Below are 12,639 nucleotides of genomic sequence, written 5' to 3' on the forward strand. Positions count from 1 at the left end.
TTCGAAATTGCATGTTCGTCCTTGCTCGCTCAAGCGAAGGAGTTCTCGTTCGAGCGAAGGTTGCGTCTGGCAAAAAACCTAAGAAGGATGATTTTACGCTCGAGCGCAGGTTGTTTGGCTCGAGCGAAGCCGCTTATGGAAAACACGCGTTTTTGGTTCCTCGCTGGAGCGAGAGAGTCTTCACTCGAGCGAGCTTCGCAGTTCCAGATTTCTATAAGTACGTGTTTCTGTCAAATTTTAGGATTATTGCTCCAGATCTTCTTTTTGGATATTAAGGTTTATATCTGGGGATATTTTGCTAGTTTTCTTTGATGTTTAATTGAGTATTCAACTCATGGGTTAAGAAGAATACATCAAAGGTTCGTTTGTTCATTCTATACAAAAGAGAGAGTTGTTCTTCGGTAGATTCTGAAGAATTTAAGCTTGAAGTTTTGGTGGATTCTGGAGTGGCTCATCGTCAAGACAATTCCGAGGTGAAGACGGGGTTGGAAGAGACACATAGGGGTTGGTTCAATTTGGGTGTGGATTCGCTAGGTAATTGAGAGCATACCTGTGTAATTCTTTTATGTCTTTTTAGTGGATTGTTTTGTGGATTTTACCCATGGTTTTTTTTATCACAATTGGAGGTGTCTAATTGTGGTTTTTTCACGTAAAATCGTTGTGTCGATTTGTCTTGATTGCTTAATTGGAATTGTTGTTTACTACTTAAAATTGATACATAATCACAAATTAACATCTAGGAAATTTTTAGATTTTTCAAAGTTCACTACCCCCTAGTGTTTTTTTTAAAAAATTAATACTTGTCCCTAAGATATTCTCATGTCTAAATGACTCTCTATATCTCTCTCTTATTCTTCTGATTTGTTTCAGTTATCTCATGCCTTTTCTTATTCTTCTTTTGTTTCAATTTATTTAATTTATTATTATTTTTTTATTCTCTCTTCAACTTGATTTTTATTTTTGTTTTCTTCATTATCTTTCTCATATTTATTTCAAAATTTCTTCTTCTCCTTTTTCCCCCCTCCTTGTTTCTTTATTTTATTATTCTTCTTTAGTAAGGATTGAAGTTATTTGTAAAAATTGAACTAAGGAGAACGTGATAGTTACTTTTTTTTTTTTTTTAGTTTGAAAAATGTTATAGGTCCCAAATTTTTCTACCAAACAAATGATCAAATGAGTGTGGAGTCTACAAAATTGCGGACCCCAAACTCTTATAAGACATTTGGTCATGTATTTGATAGAAAATTTGGTATTCTTAACATTACCCTCATAGTTTTGTTTTATATTCCAATGATAGTTATTTACGGCTTTCAAAAATGATAATATTTGCAAACTTTTACATAAATGTTATCCCAATGACTTCACAATGTAAGACAGCTGTATTTTAAATTTTAATTACAAAATTATGAGATTGATATTCTTAAGCATCTCCAATTTTAAAAGTTGTCAACAACTTTTAATGTGTGCCAAATGTTGGTGAAAACATGATATATGATAATTTTATAGTAAGTTATCTAGTCATATATCCTATTGATTATATATTTTTGAATAAATATATGTGATGATATAGTTTTGTGATATTTTTTGCATTGTATTAATAGAAATTGATATTTCATTTTACATGTTTATTAAATTTTTTTTTTTGAAAAAATAGCAAATAAATTTTACTTTTTCAATGAAATTCCCATAGAGTCCCTATGAACACACGAATCAACTCTCCTAATATAGTAATAATAGGATTCAATAAAAATTTCATTAGAGAAATATATACATTTGCCTCCTTAAGATTAAACTCCTACTTGTCCTTGTTTAAGCATAATAACAATTTGAAAAAAACTTATTTTACCTAATATTTTTGTGCAACTCAAGCGGTAAATAAAAATGATTGAGGATAAATTACACTAATCTCCTTCCATAGTCTCACTAATATAGCATTTTTCTGAAGATAAACAAACTATAAGATACATAAAATAAAAAAAAGTCAAGCATTTTACTTTAGCGTACAAATTAGATACATTAATATTGCATATTATAAATCATTATTAAACATTTTTTTTTTCTCTTTAGGGTACAAATTACAAAGGATTCTCATTCTTTAGCTTGAACTGGCCATTTGTATCTCATGCTTAGCCATGATAGGAGTTGTGTCCTTGTACCAATGTGTATTACTTCCTTCATTGCTTGTATAGTCTGAACTGTTTGGTGGATTCAGCACATCCACCACAGAATACAAATAATGGAATGGTTTAGGAGGTGGCTTCACCTCCATTTCTCCCTCCAACATTTTCACTACAACACTCATTGGCGGCCTTTCTTGGGGAGAGTCCTAAACACACCACAAAGCCACCATTGCCATTCTCTCTGCTTTCTCTCTGTCATTCTCTTTGATTCCGCACAACAATGTCATCGCTCCCAACTCGCCTTTCTCAAACTTATCCCATACATGTTTTGGAAACCAATCCATGCTCTCATCAATCCCAACTTTGGTATTCCTCCTCCTCCCTACTATCTCAAACAAAAGTTGTAAACATCACATTTGTGTGTAATGGGATAGTTCTTGAGAAGAAACTCTGGAGCTGAGTAACCTCTCTATTGTTGGTGCATCGATTTCCCAAACTCGAACCACATTTAAGGTAGGTGGTGGAGCCACTGCTGCTCGTAATTCTGAAACAATTGCTTTTCTCGCTATCCTGGCGCAAACCACTGAGCCAAAGACGATGACTAGAAATACTACCACAAACACTATTGCACCTATAAATTGAAAATAAAATAAAATAAAATAAATATTATATTTTTTTTCTATATTATTATAGTTTATTTTTTTACAATTTCTACTTCATGAATGAACTTACCTGCAGCCCCGTTGCCCGAAGGAGGAGAGTAATCTGTAGACGTCATTGGGGGTATAGGCGGAAATTCCCCGGATATGTCAGGGCCCAGGGCAATAATCTCTCTAGACATCTCCATGTCCCTCCGAAGTACCAAAAACTACCCAATTTATAGGCTTGGCCCCCCTTTATGTCATTCGCATTACATAAATATATTAGCAAGGCTATGATATACATCATTTTTTTATAATAAAAGATATTAAATTTTTGTAGTGCTAATCATTTATTATTGTGGTTATACTATGATAGAAAAAATCATTAAAAAAAATTATTTATAAACTATTGCGAGTATGCTATAAACTATTATGTTATGTATATTAAAAAGTTATGAATTATCATAGTGAGAAAAGTCATTATCAAATCATTATAAACTATTTGGAAAAAATTACAAATTAGTGTAAGTTTTTAAAAATAATTTTAAATTAGTGGTAAACTTTATCAACTTTAATAATTAAAGCTATAAACTCTTTCATAAATTTGAAAATATTCTATGAAGTTTCAATTGATTTGAAACTTTTTCAAACTATTCTGTTACTCTTGTTATACTTTGACTATCTATTAAAAAAAATAATTCCCTCTATTTTTTTTACACGTCTTTTCTTAAATAATAAAAAAATCACTAAAATAATCATTATGTAATTGTTGGTGCTTAAGTAAAAAAAAATTATATTAAGAATAGGATGAGACTCAAAATCTAGATCATGTGTTTGATAAAGAAGACAATTACTACTTGAACAACTTATACTATGTATACATTCTTCTTGATCATTATTCTTATACTATTGTCTTTTTTCGAATTGCAAACCGCTAATATATATATATATATATATATATATCTTCATGCTTGGCTTCTAAAAATGAAATCTTGATTCCGTCCATGTCTAATTAGAATAGAAAACACTTGGAAATTCAGCCAAACTAGCATTGAAGGAAAGCAAGGACAACCTGACTCTTTGATTCCTTGGGTCCATATGTCTAATGAGTTTTGACATTTATTATGCATACATTTTTGTGGGAGTTGAGTATGAAAATTATACATTCGGCAAACATAGTATAAGCCCATCACTGATGGCCCAATTAGACCCATACTTGACCAGGCCCACTAGATTAGAGATACTATGCCGAGTGATCTATGCGCCGATTAGGTGACAAGCCGAGAAACAATCGCCGACAATTAAAGAGCATTCATGGCGACTACAAAGGTCAGTTTGGCATGACTAGCCCAATCGAAGTGAGCCTAAGTTGTCCCTTTTTGGAGGTGCAATAAGGACATTGGTCTTAAGATTGTAATAATGATGAAAAACTCAATTTACGTAAAGAAATATCTACACAAGGTTTCTATACAAGGAAGAGAATTGGAAAAAGAATGGTATGCACATTCACCCAAACTTAATTGATTCCCAAAATATCTAACCTATCTCCTTTCATCCAGAATCAGACTTAACGACCGCAGTGCTAATTCTGACATCCCCAACCAGAGTGTTTCTTATTTTAGGCACTGGAGCGAGGATCAAACAAAGGTCTGCTTGGGACAAAGGAATATTGTAAAACCAACCTTCACAGTTTTGATTGTTCATGGAAATTTTATTTGGACAAATGTGAAATGGTCAAACTAATTATAAATCAATGGAAAATTTTGCTCTAATTATCTGTAGAATTACCATGTCCCCTATCATTAATTAGAAGTTTAGTTATTTTGAAAGCTTAATTGGGCAAAATGATCACATACCAACTGTCAAATAAGAGATTCTCTGGAGTATGTTATTGTTGAGAATCCACACCAATGTGAACTTGGCTATGATGAAAGTCCAGTATGGAGGCTGCCAATACGGATTTGTTAAAGTTTTTCAAACCTAGGGTGGCTTGCCATTTATTTTGATAGTTGGTTGTTGGCAATCAGAGGTTGGCAAGCAGAGGTTGATTTGTTTTTGGGCTCTCCTGTTTGTGTATAAATAGGGAAAGCTGTAAGCTGAATTGTATCATCAGAAATTTGAGAGAGAGAGAGCTGTGAGTTGAGTGAGAATATTTCTCCTTATTTGCTTTTGTTTTTGCTCCGTGGACGTAGGCATTGGGCCGAACCATGTAAATATTTGTGTCTAATTGGTGTGTGTGATTGCTTGTTGATCATCTTTGTAGGTGTGTTTAATTCTAACAAAGTGGTATCAGAGCAAGGTGAACGAGTTTCAGAACAAAAAAAAAAATAAAAAAAATAGAGCATTTTTCTTCGAAACTGAAATTTTTGAGTTGCTCGAAATCACATTTTGAGTACACCAGAAGGACCTTCTTAATGAGAGGAGTCCAGACCCATAAAGAATAGGCAAAACGGAGATCAGGGTGGTCTGCACCTGCCGGTCAAAGTTTGGTGCGTAAAGTCAACTCTGAACCAGAGTCCCACTCGCGGCTGGAGGTTGAAGACGACCATGTTGTAGCCAAACTAAATATTTTAAATATTTACCTGGGAAAAAATACATCACAAGGGTCAGTTTGGTTCACTAGTGTCTTGGAGTCTTAATCCCATGGTTTGGAGTTCAAGTCCCACAGGTAGCATATGGAGCATTTAATTTCTATTTTTTGGGTATAGCTGAAGTCATTGCCACGTCAGATGCCATGTGTCAAACATGCCAACGACACGTGGCACCACGTCAGCGCCATGTTATACGCCACTTCTCCGACACGTGTCACCACGTCATCACAGTATCTGATCAACCAGTTGAGTTGACCCGACCCGGCCCAGGAAGAGGAAGGATTATCTGGTGCTATGCAGCTAAGGTATATCCGCAGATCTAAATAGTCGAACTCTTTTTTGGCTAGATCTGAGCCATTTGAAATTCGATTTTGGCGATCCAATAGTGTTTTCTTACTGTTTGGAATATCTCGGACACATCCATATGATCATATTTTACAAATCAAATGTCAAAAATTTGCAGTTTTTATTTTGGCAATCCAAAGTGCTTTTTCAGCTAATTTGACCAGTTCGGACACAACGGCGAGGTCTGATTGTTCAGAAAGAGATCATTTTCATAAAGACAATTTTTAATGGAGGAATTAACACCAATTTCGGAATCCATGATCAAGTTGAATGCTTTTAACTATACAATTTGAAAGCCCAAAATAGAGGATGTCTTATACTGCCGAGATTTGTTTGACACCATGGAGCTTAATGGAGTTAAACCAATTGCGGAGAAGGATGAAGAGTTGAAGCGGAAGAACCGAAAGACCATTGGTCAGATCAGACAATGGATTGATCATAGTGTCTTCCATTATGTCGTGCAAGAGACTGATGCCTATGCTCTTTGGACAAAATTAGAATGCATGTACTAGTCAAAGACTGTTCGGAACAAAGCCCTCCTGATAAGAAGGCTCGTAAATTTGAAGCTGAATGGCGGTGTCTCTATTGCAGAACACACCAATGAGTTCCAAAATCTGGTGAACCAACTAGCAACTGTCAAAATGGAGCTAGATGATGAGATGTAGGCCCTATTGCTGCTTAGCTCCTTGCCAGATAGTTAGGAGACGTTAGTGGTATCCCTCAGCAACTCTACACCTGAAGGAAGACTGACCACGAACATGGTCACTAATGCTTTATTTAGTGATGAGGCAAGAAAAAAAGACATGGGGGGAGATCAGTCGCATGCTTTCGTCATAAAAAATAAAGGTAGAGGCAGAGGCGGGGGAGAAGCAAATGTGGAGGACGCAGCAAAGGAAGATCTTAAGACATGGGGAAGTCTAGAGAATGTAATAACCTGACCTTCTTATATGCTTTAAGCCTTTCATTATATGTGTAATTATATGCTTGATGTGAAATTCCATGTGAAATTGTGTTTAATTATGTGAATTATATGGTTATGGAATCATATCTGTCGATTGTGAGAAAAATCTGTTAAGATTTTGATGTTTGGACTAGAAATTAGAAGCCTTAGAAGCGTGATAACTCGAAATTGATTTTGCAGTTTTGATCAACATGATTTTTAGGTCATAATATGAATTTTTGTAAAAATTTGATTTGTAACGAATTAAATTGATTTAATTAAGCTAGCTGTAGATAAACTTGATTTTGTAGGCTCACTTGAGTTTAAGCCTTGGTTATAAGAGATACAAGGGTTAGAGGCAACACTTAGAATCAAAACATAAACATAAAATATCTCCTGGAGAGGAAGAAATGAGAAGAGAAAAAAGAGAGCGAAAGGGGGAATCAACTAAGAGCTTGAGGAATTGAGAGAGTTCAAAGATTGGAATTCAAAGTGAGTGTCAACTCAAATACCCTAAAACTCTCTTCAATTGATTGTCATCAAGTATTTAAATGAAGTTTCTCACTCACATAAGTTAGGGTTTTGATATAAAGACTTTGTTTGAGAACATGTCCATGGAAATCATCAAGAGTCATGTTAATTGAAAGTTGATTCTTGTATTTTAAGAGTATTTTGAGTTAGCTTTAGATGACTCATCTTCTGATTTTTTAATTCTTGCATATTGTGAACTCCTTATATATATATATATATATATATATTTGCTTACCCATGAGAAGATGAGGAATTGGATGGAATATAATTGTTTGAGTTGTACATGTTTTACTAAAAAGGAGTCATTATATGTTTAGGATTGAGAATCATGTTTATATTGATCCTATGTTGTGTTGTTGAAAGGAATTTTGGTTGTAGTTGAGCCTTAAGATGTCTTTGAAAAGTTAGATTTTTGATGAATTTTGGATTGCTCAAACAGAGCATGCGACCACATGTGCAGGATGCACAGCCGTACGTGTGGAAAACATGGGAGACAGATTGGGGCTTACTGCAATAAAAGCACGTACAAGCCGCACGTGCGGTGGGAGACTTCCGCACGTGCGACACATGGGGGAAATTTCTGTCAACCTTCTTGCCTCTATTTAACCCTCTAAAATTATTTATATGTACATTTGATCCTTTTGAAGCGCTTACAATTTCGCACAGATTAACGAATCGAATATTGAGTAGAAAGAGAAAGCTAAAGGGAAATGACTTACTTGTGAGTTGTATGCTATGTGTAGTTCACGTACAAGAAGGGACTATTGCTCATCCACATCACTGTGAGTAATAGTAGTATAACGATATGCTTTATTCACGTATTGTGCTCATATGTTTTATTCAATTCTTAATTTACTTTGCTAATGAATGGCATATGTTATATAAGTTATGTTTGATAGAATAACTGGAATGATTGGACAATAGCATATAAGATATAGACCCGAGGTCGTTTTGTTTCTGTTGTAAATGATGGGCCCGAAGCCGTTCTGATATGAACTATTTATGACTCATGGCCTTAAGGCCAAAGGAGATTGAGACATGCTGATGTTCCATCTACCTTATTCGTTACGAACAGCTGTTGATATGTTGGGCCTAAGGCCGTTCTGTATTATGTTGGGCCTAAGGCTGTTCTGTATAATGTTAGGCCCATTTTGCTATGAATTCATGACTGAGACAAGCAAATAACTTACGAAATTATATGCTACATATCTCATGCTTATTCACATGAGTCTCCTTATATTGCTGTTATTCACTGAGCCTTGTTGACTCTATATTTGTGTATGTTTATGTAGGTGATCGACCTGGGGGCTAGCCCTAGTTTAGTTTTGGTAGCCTTTTGTTGACCCTATTGTGTCAAGCCAAGCAAAGTAGAGTCTTTTGCCTTTTGCGAAGTTCCCTCTTATAGCACACATTGTTGGATCATCGGTGATTTGTCAAACATGTTGTTAGTATGTATAACTTTAAATTTCTCGATGTTTTGATTATACCTCATGAAGGGGGCTTGTATATATTTGTATATACATATATGGACCATGTATGTATTATGGTATGTGATGAAATGTTTTGAGATATTGGCATTTAGATATTGCTCAATGGGCATTTCAGTTTGTTGTTATTTGTTTTCGTTAGGCCTTAATATGATATAGAATATATATTGCTTTTGGGTTTGAGGCCTAAGTTCAGGTCGGTCATGTCCAAACTTTTAGGGGCTAGTTTGGGTCGTGACAGAGAAGGTACGAGCCGGCCAAGGTTTAAGTGTTACCATTGTGGCCAAGAGGGTCACATAAAGAAATATTGCAATACCTTGAAGGGAGAACAAAGTTTCCATAGACCTGAGCAAGAATTCTATATACCATTCTTGCATAAAACACATTGATGTTCGGTATAATTGAATACGCGAAGTGGTGGAGAAGCAGTTATTGGAATTGGTCAAGATCCACATAGATAAGAATCCAGCTGATATGCTTACAAAGGTAGTCTCGAGAGACAAACTTGAAGTGTGTAGGGACATTGCTGGGATGGACTTCTAGTAAGGATCCTACTCTCCATAGGTGTAGAGGGGGAGAATTGTTGAGGATCCACACCAATGCGAACTTGACTATGATGGAAGTCAAGTATGAAGGCTGTCAATATAGATTTGTTGAAGTTTTTCAAACCTAGGGTGGCTTGCCATTTATTTTGATAGTTGGTTGTTGGCAAGCAGAGGTTGGTAAGCAGAGATTGATTTGTTTTTCGGCTTTCCCGTTTGTGTATAAATAGGGAGCACTAAAAGCTGAATTGTATCATCAAAAAATTAAAAGAGAGAGCTGTGAGTTGAGTGAGAATATTTTTCCTCCTCTGTTTTTGTTTTTGCTTGGTTATTAGTAAATTCTTGTTTTTGCTTCGTGGACGTAGGCATTGGACCGAACCACGTAAATATTTGTGTCTAATTTGTGTGTGTGATTGCTTATTGATCATCTTCGTGGGTGTGTTTGATTAATCTGAACAGTTATCTTTTGCGAAGTTGTGATTTGGTTTGAATTTGCATATATTTGTATAATTCTTTTGCTTTATTTTGGTGTAATTGAACTTTTTCCAAGATCTCCACACAATATGAATATCATAAAAATAGAGATAAACTATCAATGGGTCCTAATAATTTGACTTAATTTCCATTAAGTTCTATTGAAAATAAGTCATAATAAAATCGTTACTAAAAATAATTTTTTTGTGACGAATTTTTTGTATATGTTGCTAAAAATTGATAATTAGTAACTTTTTTTGTTACGATTTTTATAAATTGTCGCTAAAACTTACAATTAGTGACATTTTTCTATGATGAATTTTTTAAACTGTCGCTAAAACTTATAATTAGTGACATTTTTTGTGACAACATTATCAAACTTATGCTGAAAATTAATAATTAGTGACTTTTTTAATAGTATTTGATTAAAATTGTTATTAATTTTCACAGGACCTATTAAACAATAAGTTCACCTAATAAGATCTACATGAAGGTCCCCTAAAAATAGAGCTAACAATTGTATGGCATGAATTCAGATTTCTTGTTTCCCAAATTCCCTAATATGTTCTAAACCTTGTCTCAATTGCGCAATATGATCAAGTACACATGGTACAAAAAGGTTTGTGACCAACAACTAAGAGCATGTTCGAGGCTCAAAATTCAAATACAGAAAAATATTTAAAAATATATATGCAGTGTATGATACAGATCAATTCTATGTGTGCATGGATTCCACCATATAAAATTTGAATCTAGGCTAGATATAGTTTTTCTTAATACGTTTTGTGTCTAAGTTCTTAATCTCTAATATTAGTGGAAAAAAATGGGCGTCTATACTCTACCGTGCTATTATTTTCTCTCTTTGTCAAACTTTTTAATTCACTCGAGAAAGGAGATTTGCAAATTATTTTTCTAATTTTTGGTACATTTTCTATGATATTTCCACTAATAATGTTAAGAAGACATTATCGAAATATATTAATGAATATGAATTTTTAGACATAGATTTCATTAACAAATATTATAAAATTATGCTCATTCATGTATTTTGTGTCTCATAAAATTCTGTCTGATCATGTTTCGATCAGAAAGGATAGAAACATATGCTTGAATTGATAAAAATAAAATAAAATAAATGAACTTTGGGATAAAAACAAACATGGGTTGACTAGAATACATGGATCAATTGACAACAAATATTCATTATTTAAATTTTAAACTCGGTCTAATTTTTTTAGAGGGTAAATCCCTATCATGAATTAGAAGTTTAGTCCTTTTGAGAGCTTAATTGAATATAAGAAATTGACATACCAATAACAAGCCAGAAAGTGTACACTTGGGCGTTAAGAACTCTGCTTTCACCACCAAATGCACAAACGTTGAGAACTCCGCTTTCACCACCAAATGCAGAAACTTTGCCATTTTCTTTGTTTCTTTCTTCCCTTTACCCTTGGCTAAACTGATAAATAAATACAAATGAGAGAGAGAGAGAGAGAGAATACTAAAAAGATGAGAGGAAATTTCAGAGAAGAAGACCACAAGTTCAGAAGTCTATCCACCCACAAGGATGGACAGTCAGCGCTGGCAGGGGCCCCCCGAAAAATTAAAAATTGAGGAAATTATATGCAGCGGGAGGAGGAGAAAAAATTTATAAGGATAAATTATAAACACACTCTTAAAATTTGTTTAAATACAGATTATTTCTTGTAATTTGAAAAATTATAAATATGTCATTATTAGAAATTTTTTATTTAATAGAATTAACTAAAAAAAATAAAATTTATAATTATTCTCCTATATAATAACAAAATTACTTAAGTTATTAATTGAAATATATTTCTAACATCATTAAAAACCGTTAATTGACTTGCTACTTTATTAATAGAATGAGTGATTTGTTATGAAATTAAAAATCTTAAAGGGTGAAATATAATTTCTAAAATTATAGGAAGCGATTCCTATTTTAATTAAAACTCAAGTAGTGTATTTGTAGTTTACACAAATTACAAATATATGGAGGCACAAGTTTGTCTTCTTTTCCCCTTTTGCTCTGTTTCCTCTTTACCTTTCCCCAGTCTCTTCTGAGTAACTACTGCCCATTCCCGACCATTGGTCACCGCCCTCCCTCCTTCTTCTCTCTCTCCCAACCCCAGCCATCTATAACCCACATGCATCTCCCTCCCCCACCACAAATTTCTGCACAACCAAACTCAACCTAGTGTGAAAAGAAGACTCCTGAATCATGAAATGTTGAGTTCTGATTTGTTTGGTTTTGAAACAAAAATATTAAGGTTTCATAATTTACTCAGAATACATATGCGGGGTAGAGACTAAATTAATGAAGTGTAGGGTCCGTAAATGAAATAAATTTGAACCATTGATTATTATTTCTAGATAAATAGTTCTGGATTTCTAGTCTTGTTGATTTTGAAAATAGTTTTTACAAAATTGGAGTTTTGTCGTTTGTGATGATTTGTAATTTTTTTTTTTAATAATTGAATAGATTATTGTGAGAAAAAAAGTGATTAAACGATATGAAAGGATGTAAGATAATGAGAGAGGAGAAGGAAAAAAAATAATTGATTGATGTATAGGATATAAAAGAATGTGAGAAGAGATGACAAACGTGATTGGGAAAAGTCTTGAAAAAATTATAAACCAAATAAATTTTGAATTTTGAGATTTCAAAATCAAACCAAACCCAACCAAAGTTTTTTGAATTTTTTATTTTATTTTTAAATTCACTAAAAAAAATAAAAATAAACCAACCCTAAACACCGAGCAATTATTCATTGCCTTTGGGGCATTGACGTGGCAATATCCTAAATCAATCCAAATCATGCATTGGTGTGAGTGAGTCCCAACAAATGAATGGCTTGGATTGATTTGGAGCAATATTACATGAAGCATTGAATAATTTTTGCCAAACACCTACATCTATCGCCACACAAGATTTTTATTTTGAAAA

The 12,639-nt window shown here is 33.8% G+C and overlaps 1 protein-coding gene across 11 annotated transcripts in view; it reads right to left on the reverse strand.

Moving 5' to 3' along the window:
• The window catches only part of LOC114264921 (rust resistance kinase Lr10-like), a 36,644-nt gene that overhangs the window by 6,032 nt on the left and 17,973 nt on the right, over window positions 1–12,639 (reverse strand). For 6 of the 11 annotated variants that reach the window (XR_014348372.1, XM_082901579.1, XM_082901585.1 and 3 more), the window contains exon 3: window positions 10,983–11,130. The exons of 3 other annotated variants lie outside the window; for them this stretch is intronic. The gene's annotated coding sequence lies outside the window, so the exon portion shown is untranslated. Of the gene's footprint in view, window positions 1–1,946; window positions 2,752–2,852; window positions 3,015–10,982; window positions 11,131–12,639 lie in introns of those variants that run through there. 2 more of the 11 variants (XR_014348371.1, XR_014348373.1) reach the window with 2 other exon arrangements.

Source organism: Camellia sinensis, chromosome 13 (genome assembly GCF_055761805.1).
Source record: "Camellia sinensis isolate YWXY chromosome 13, ASM5576180v1, whole genome shotgun sequence".
NCBI lineage: Eukaryota > Viridiplantae > Streptophyta > Magnoliopsida > Ericales > Theaceae > Camellia > Camellia sinensis.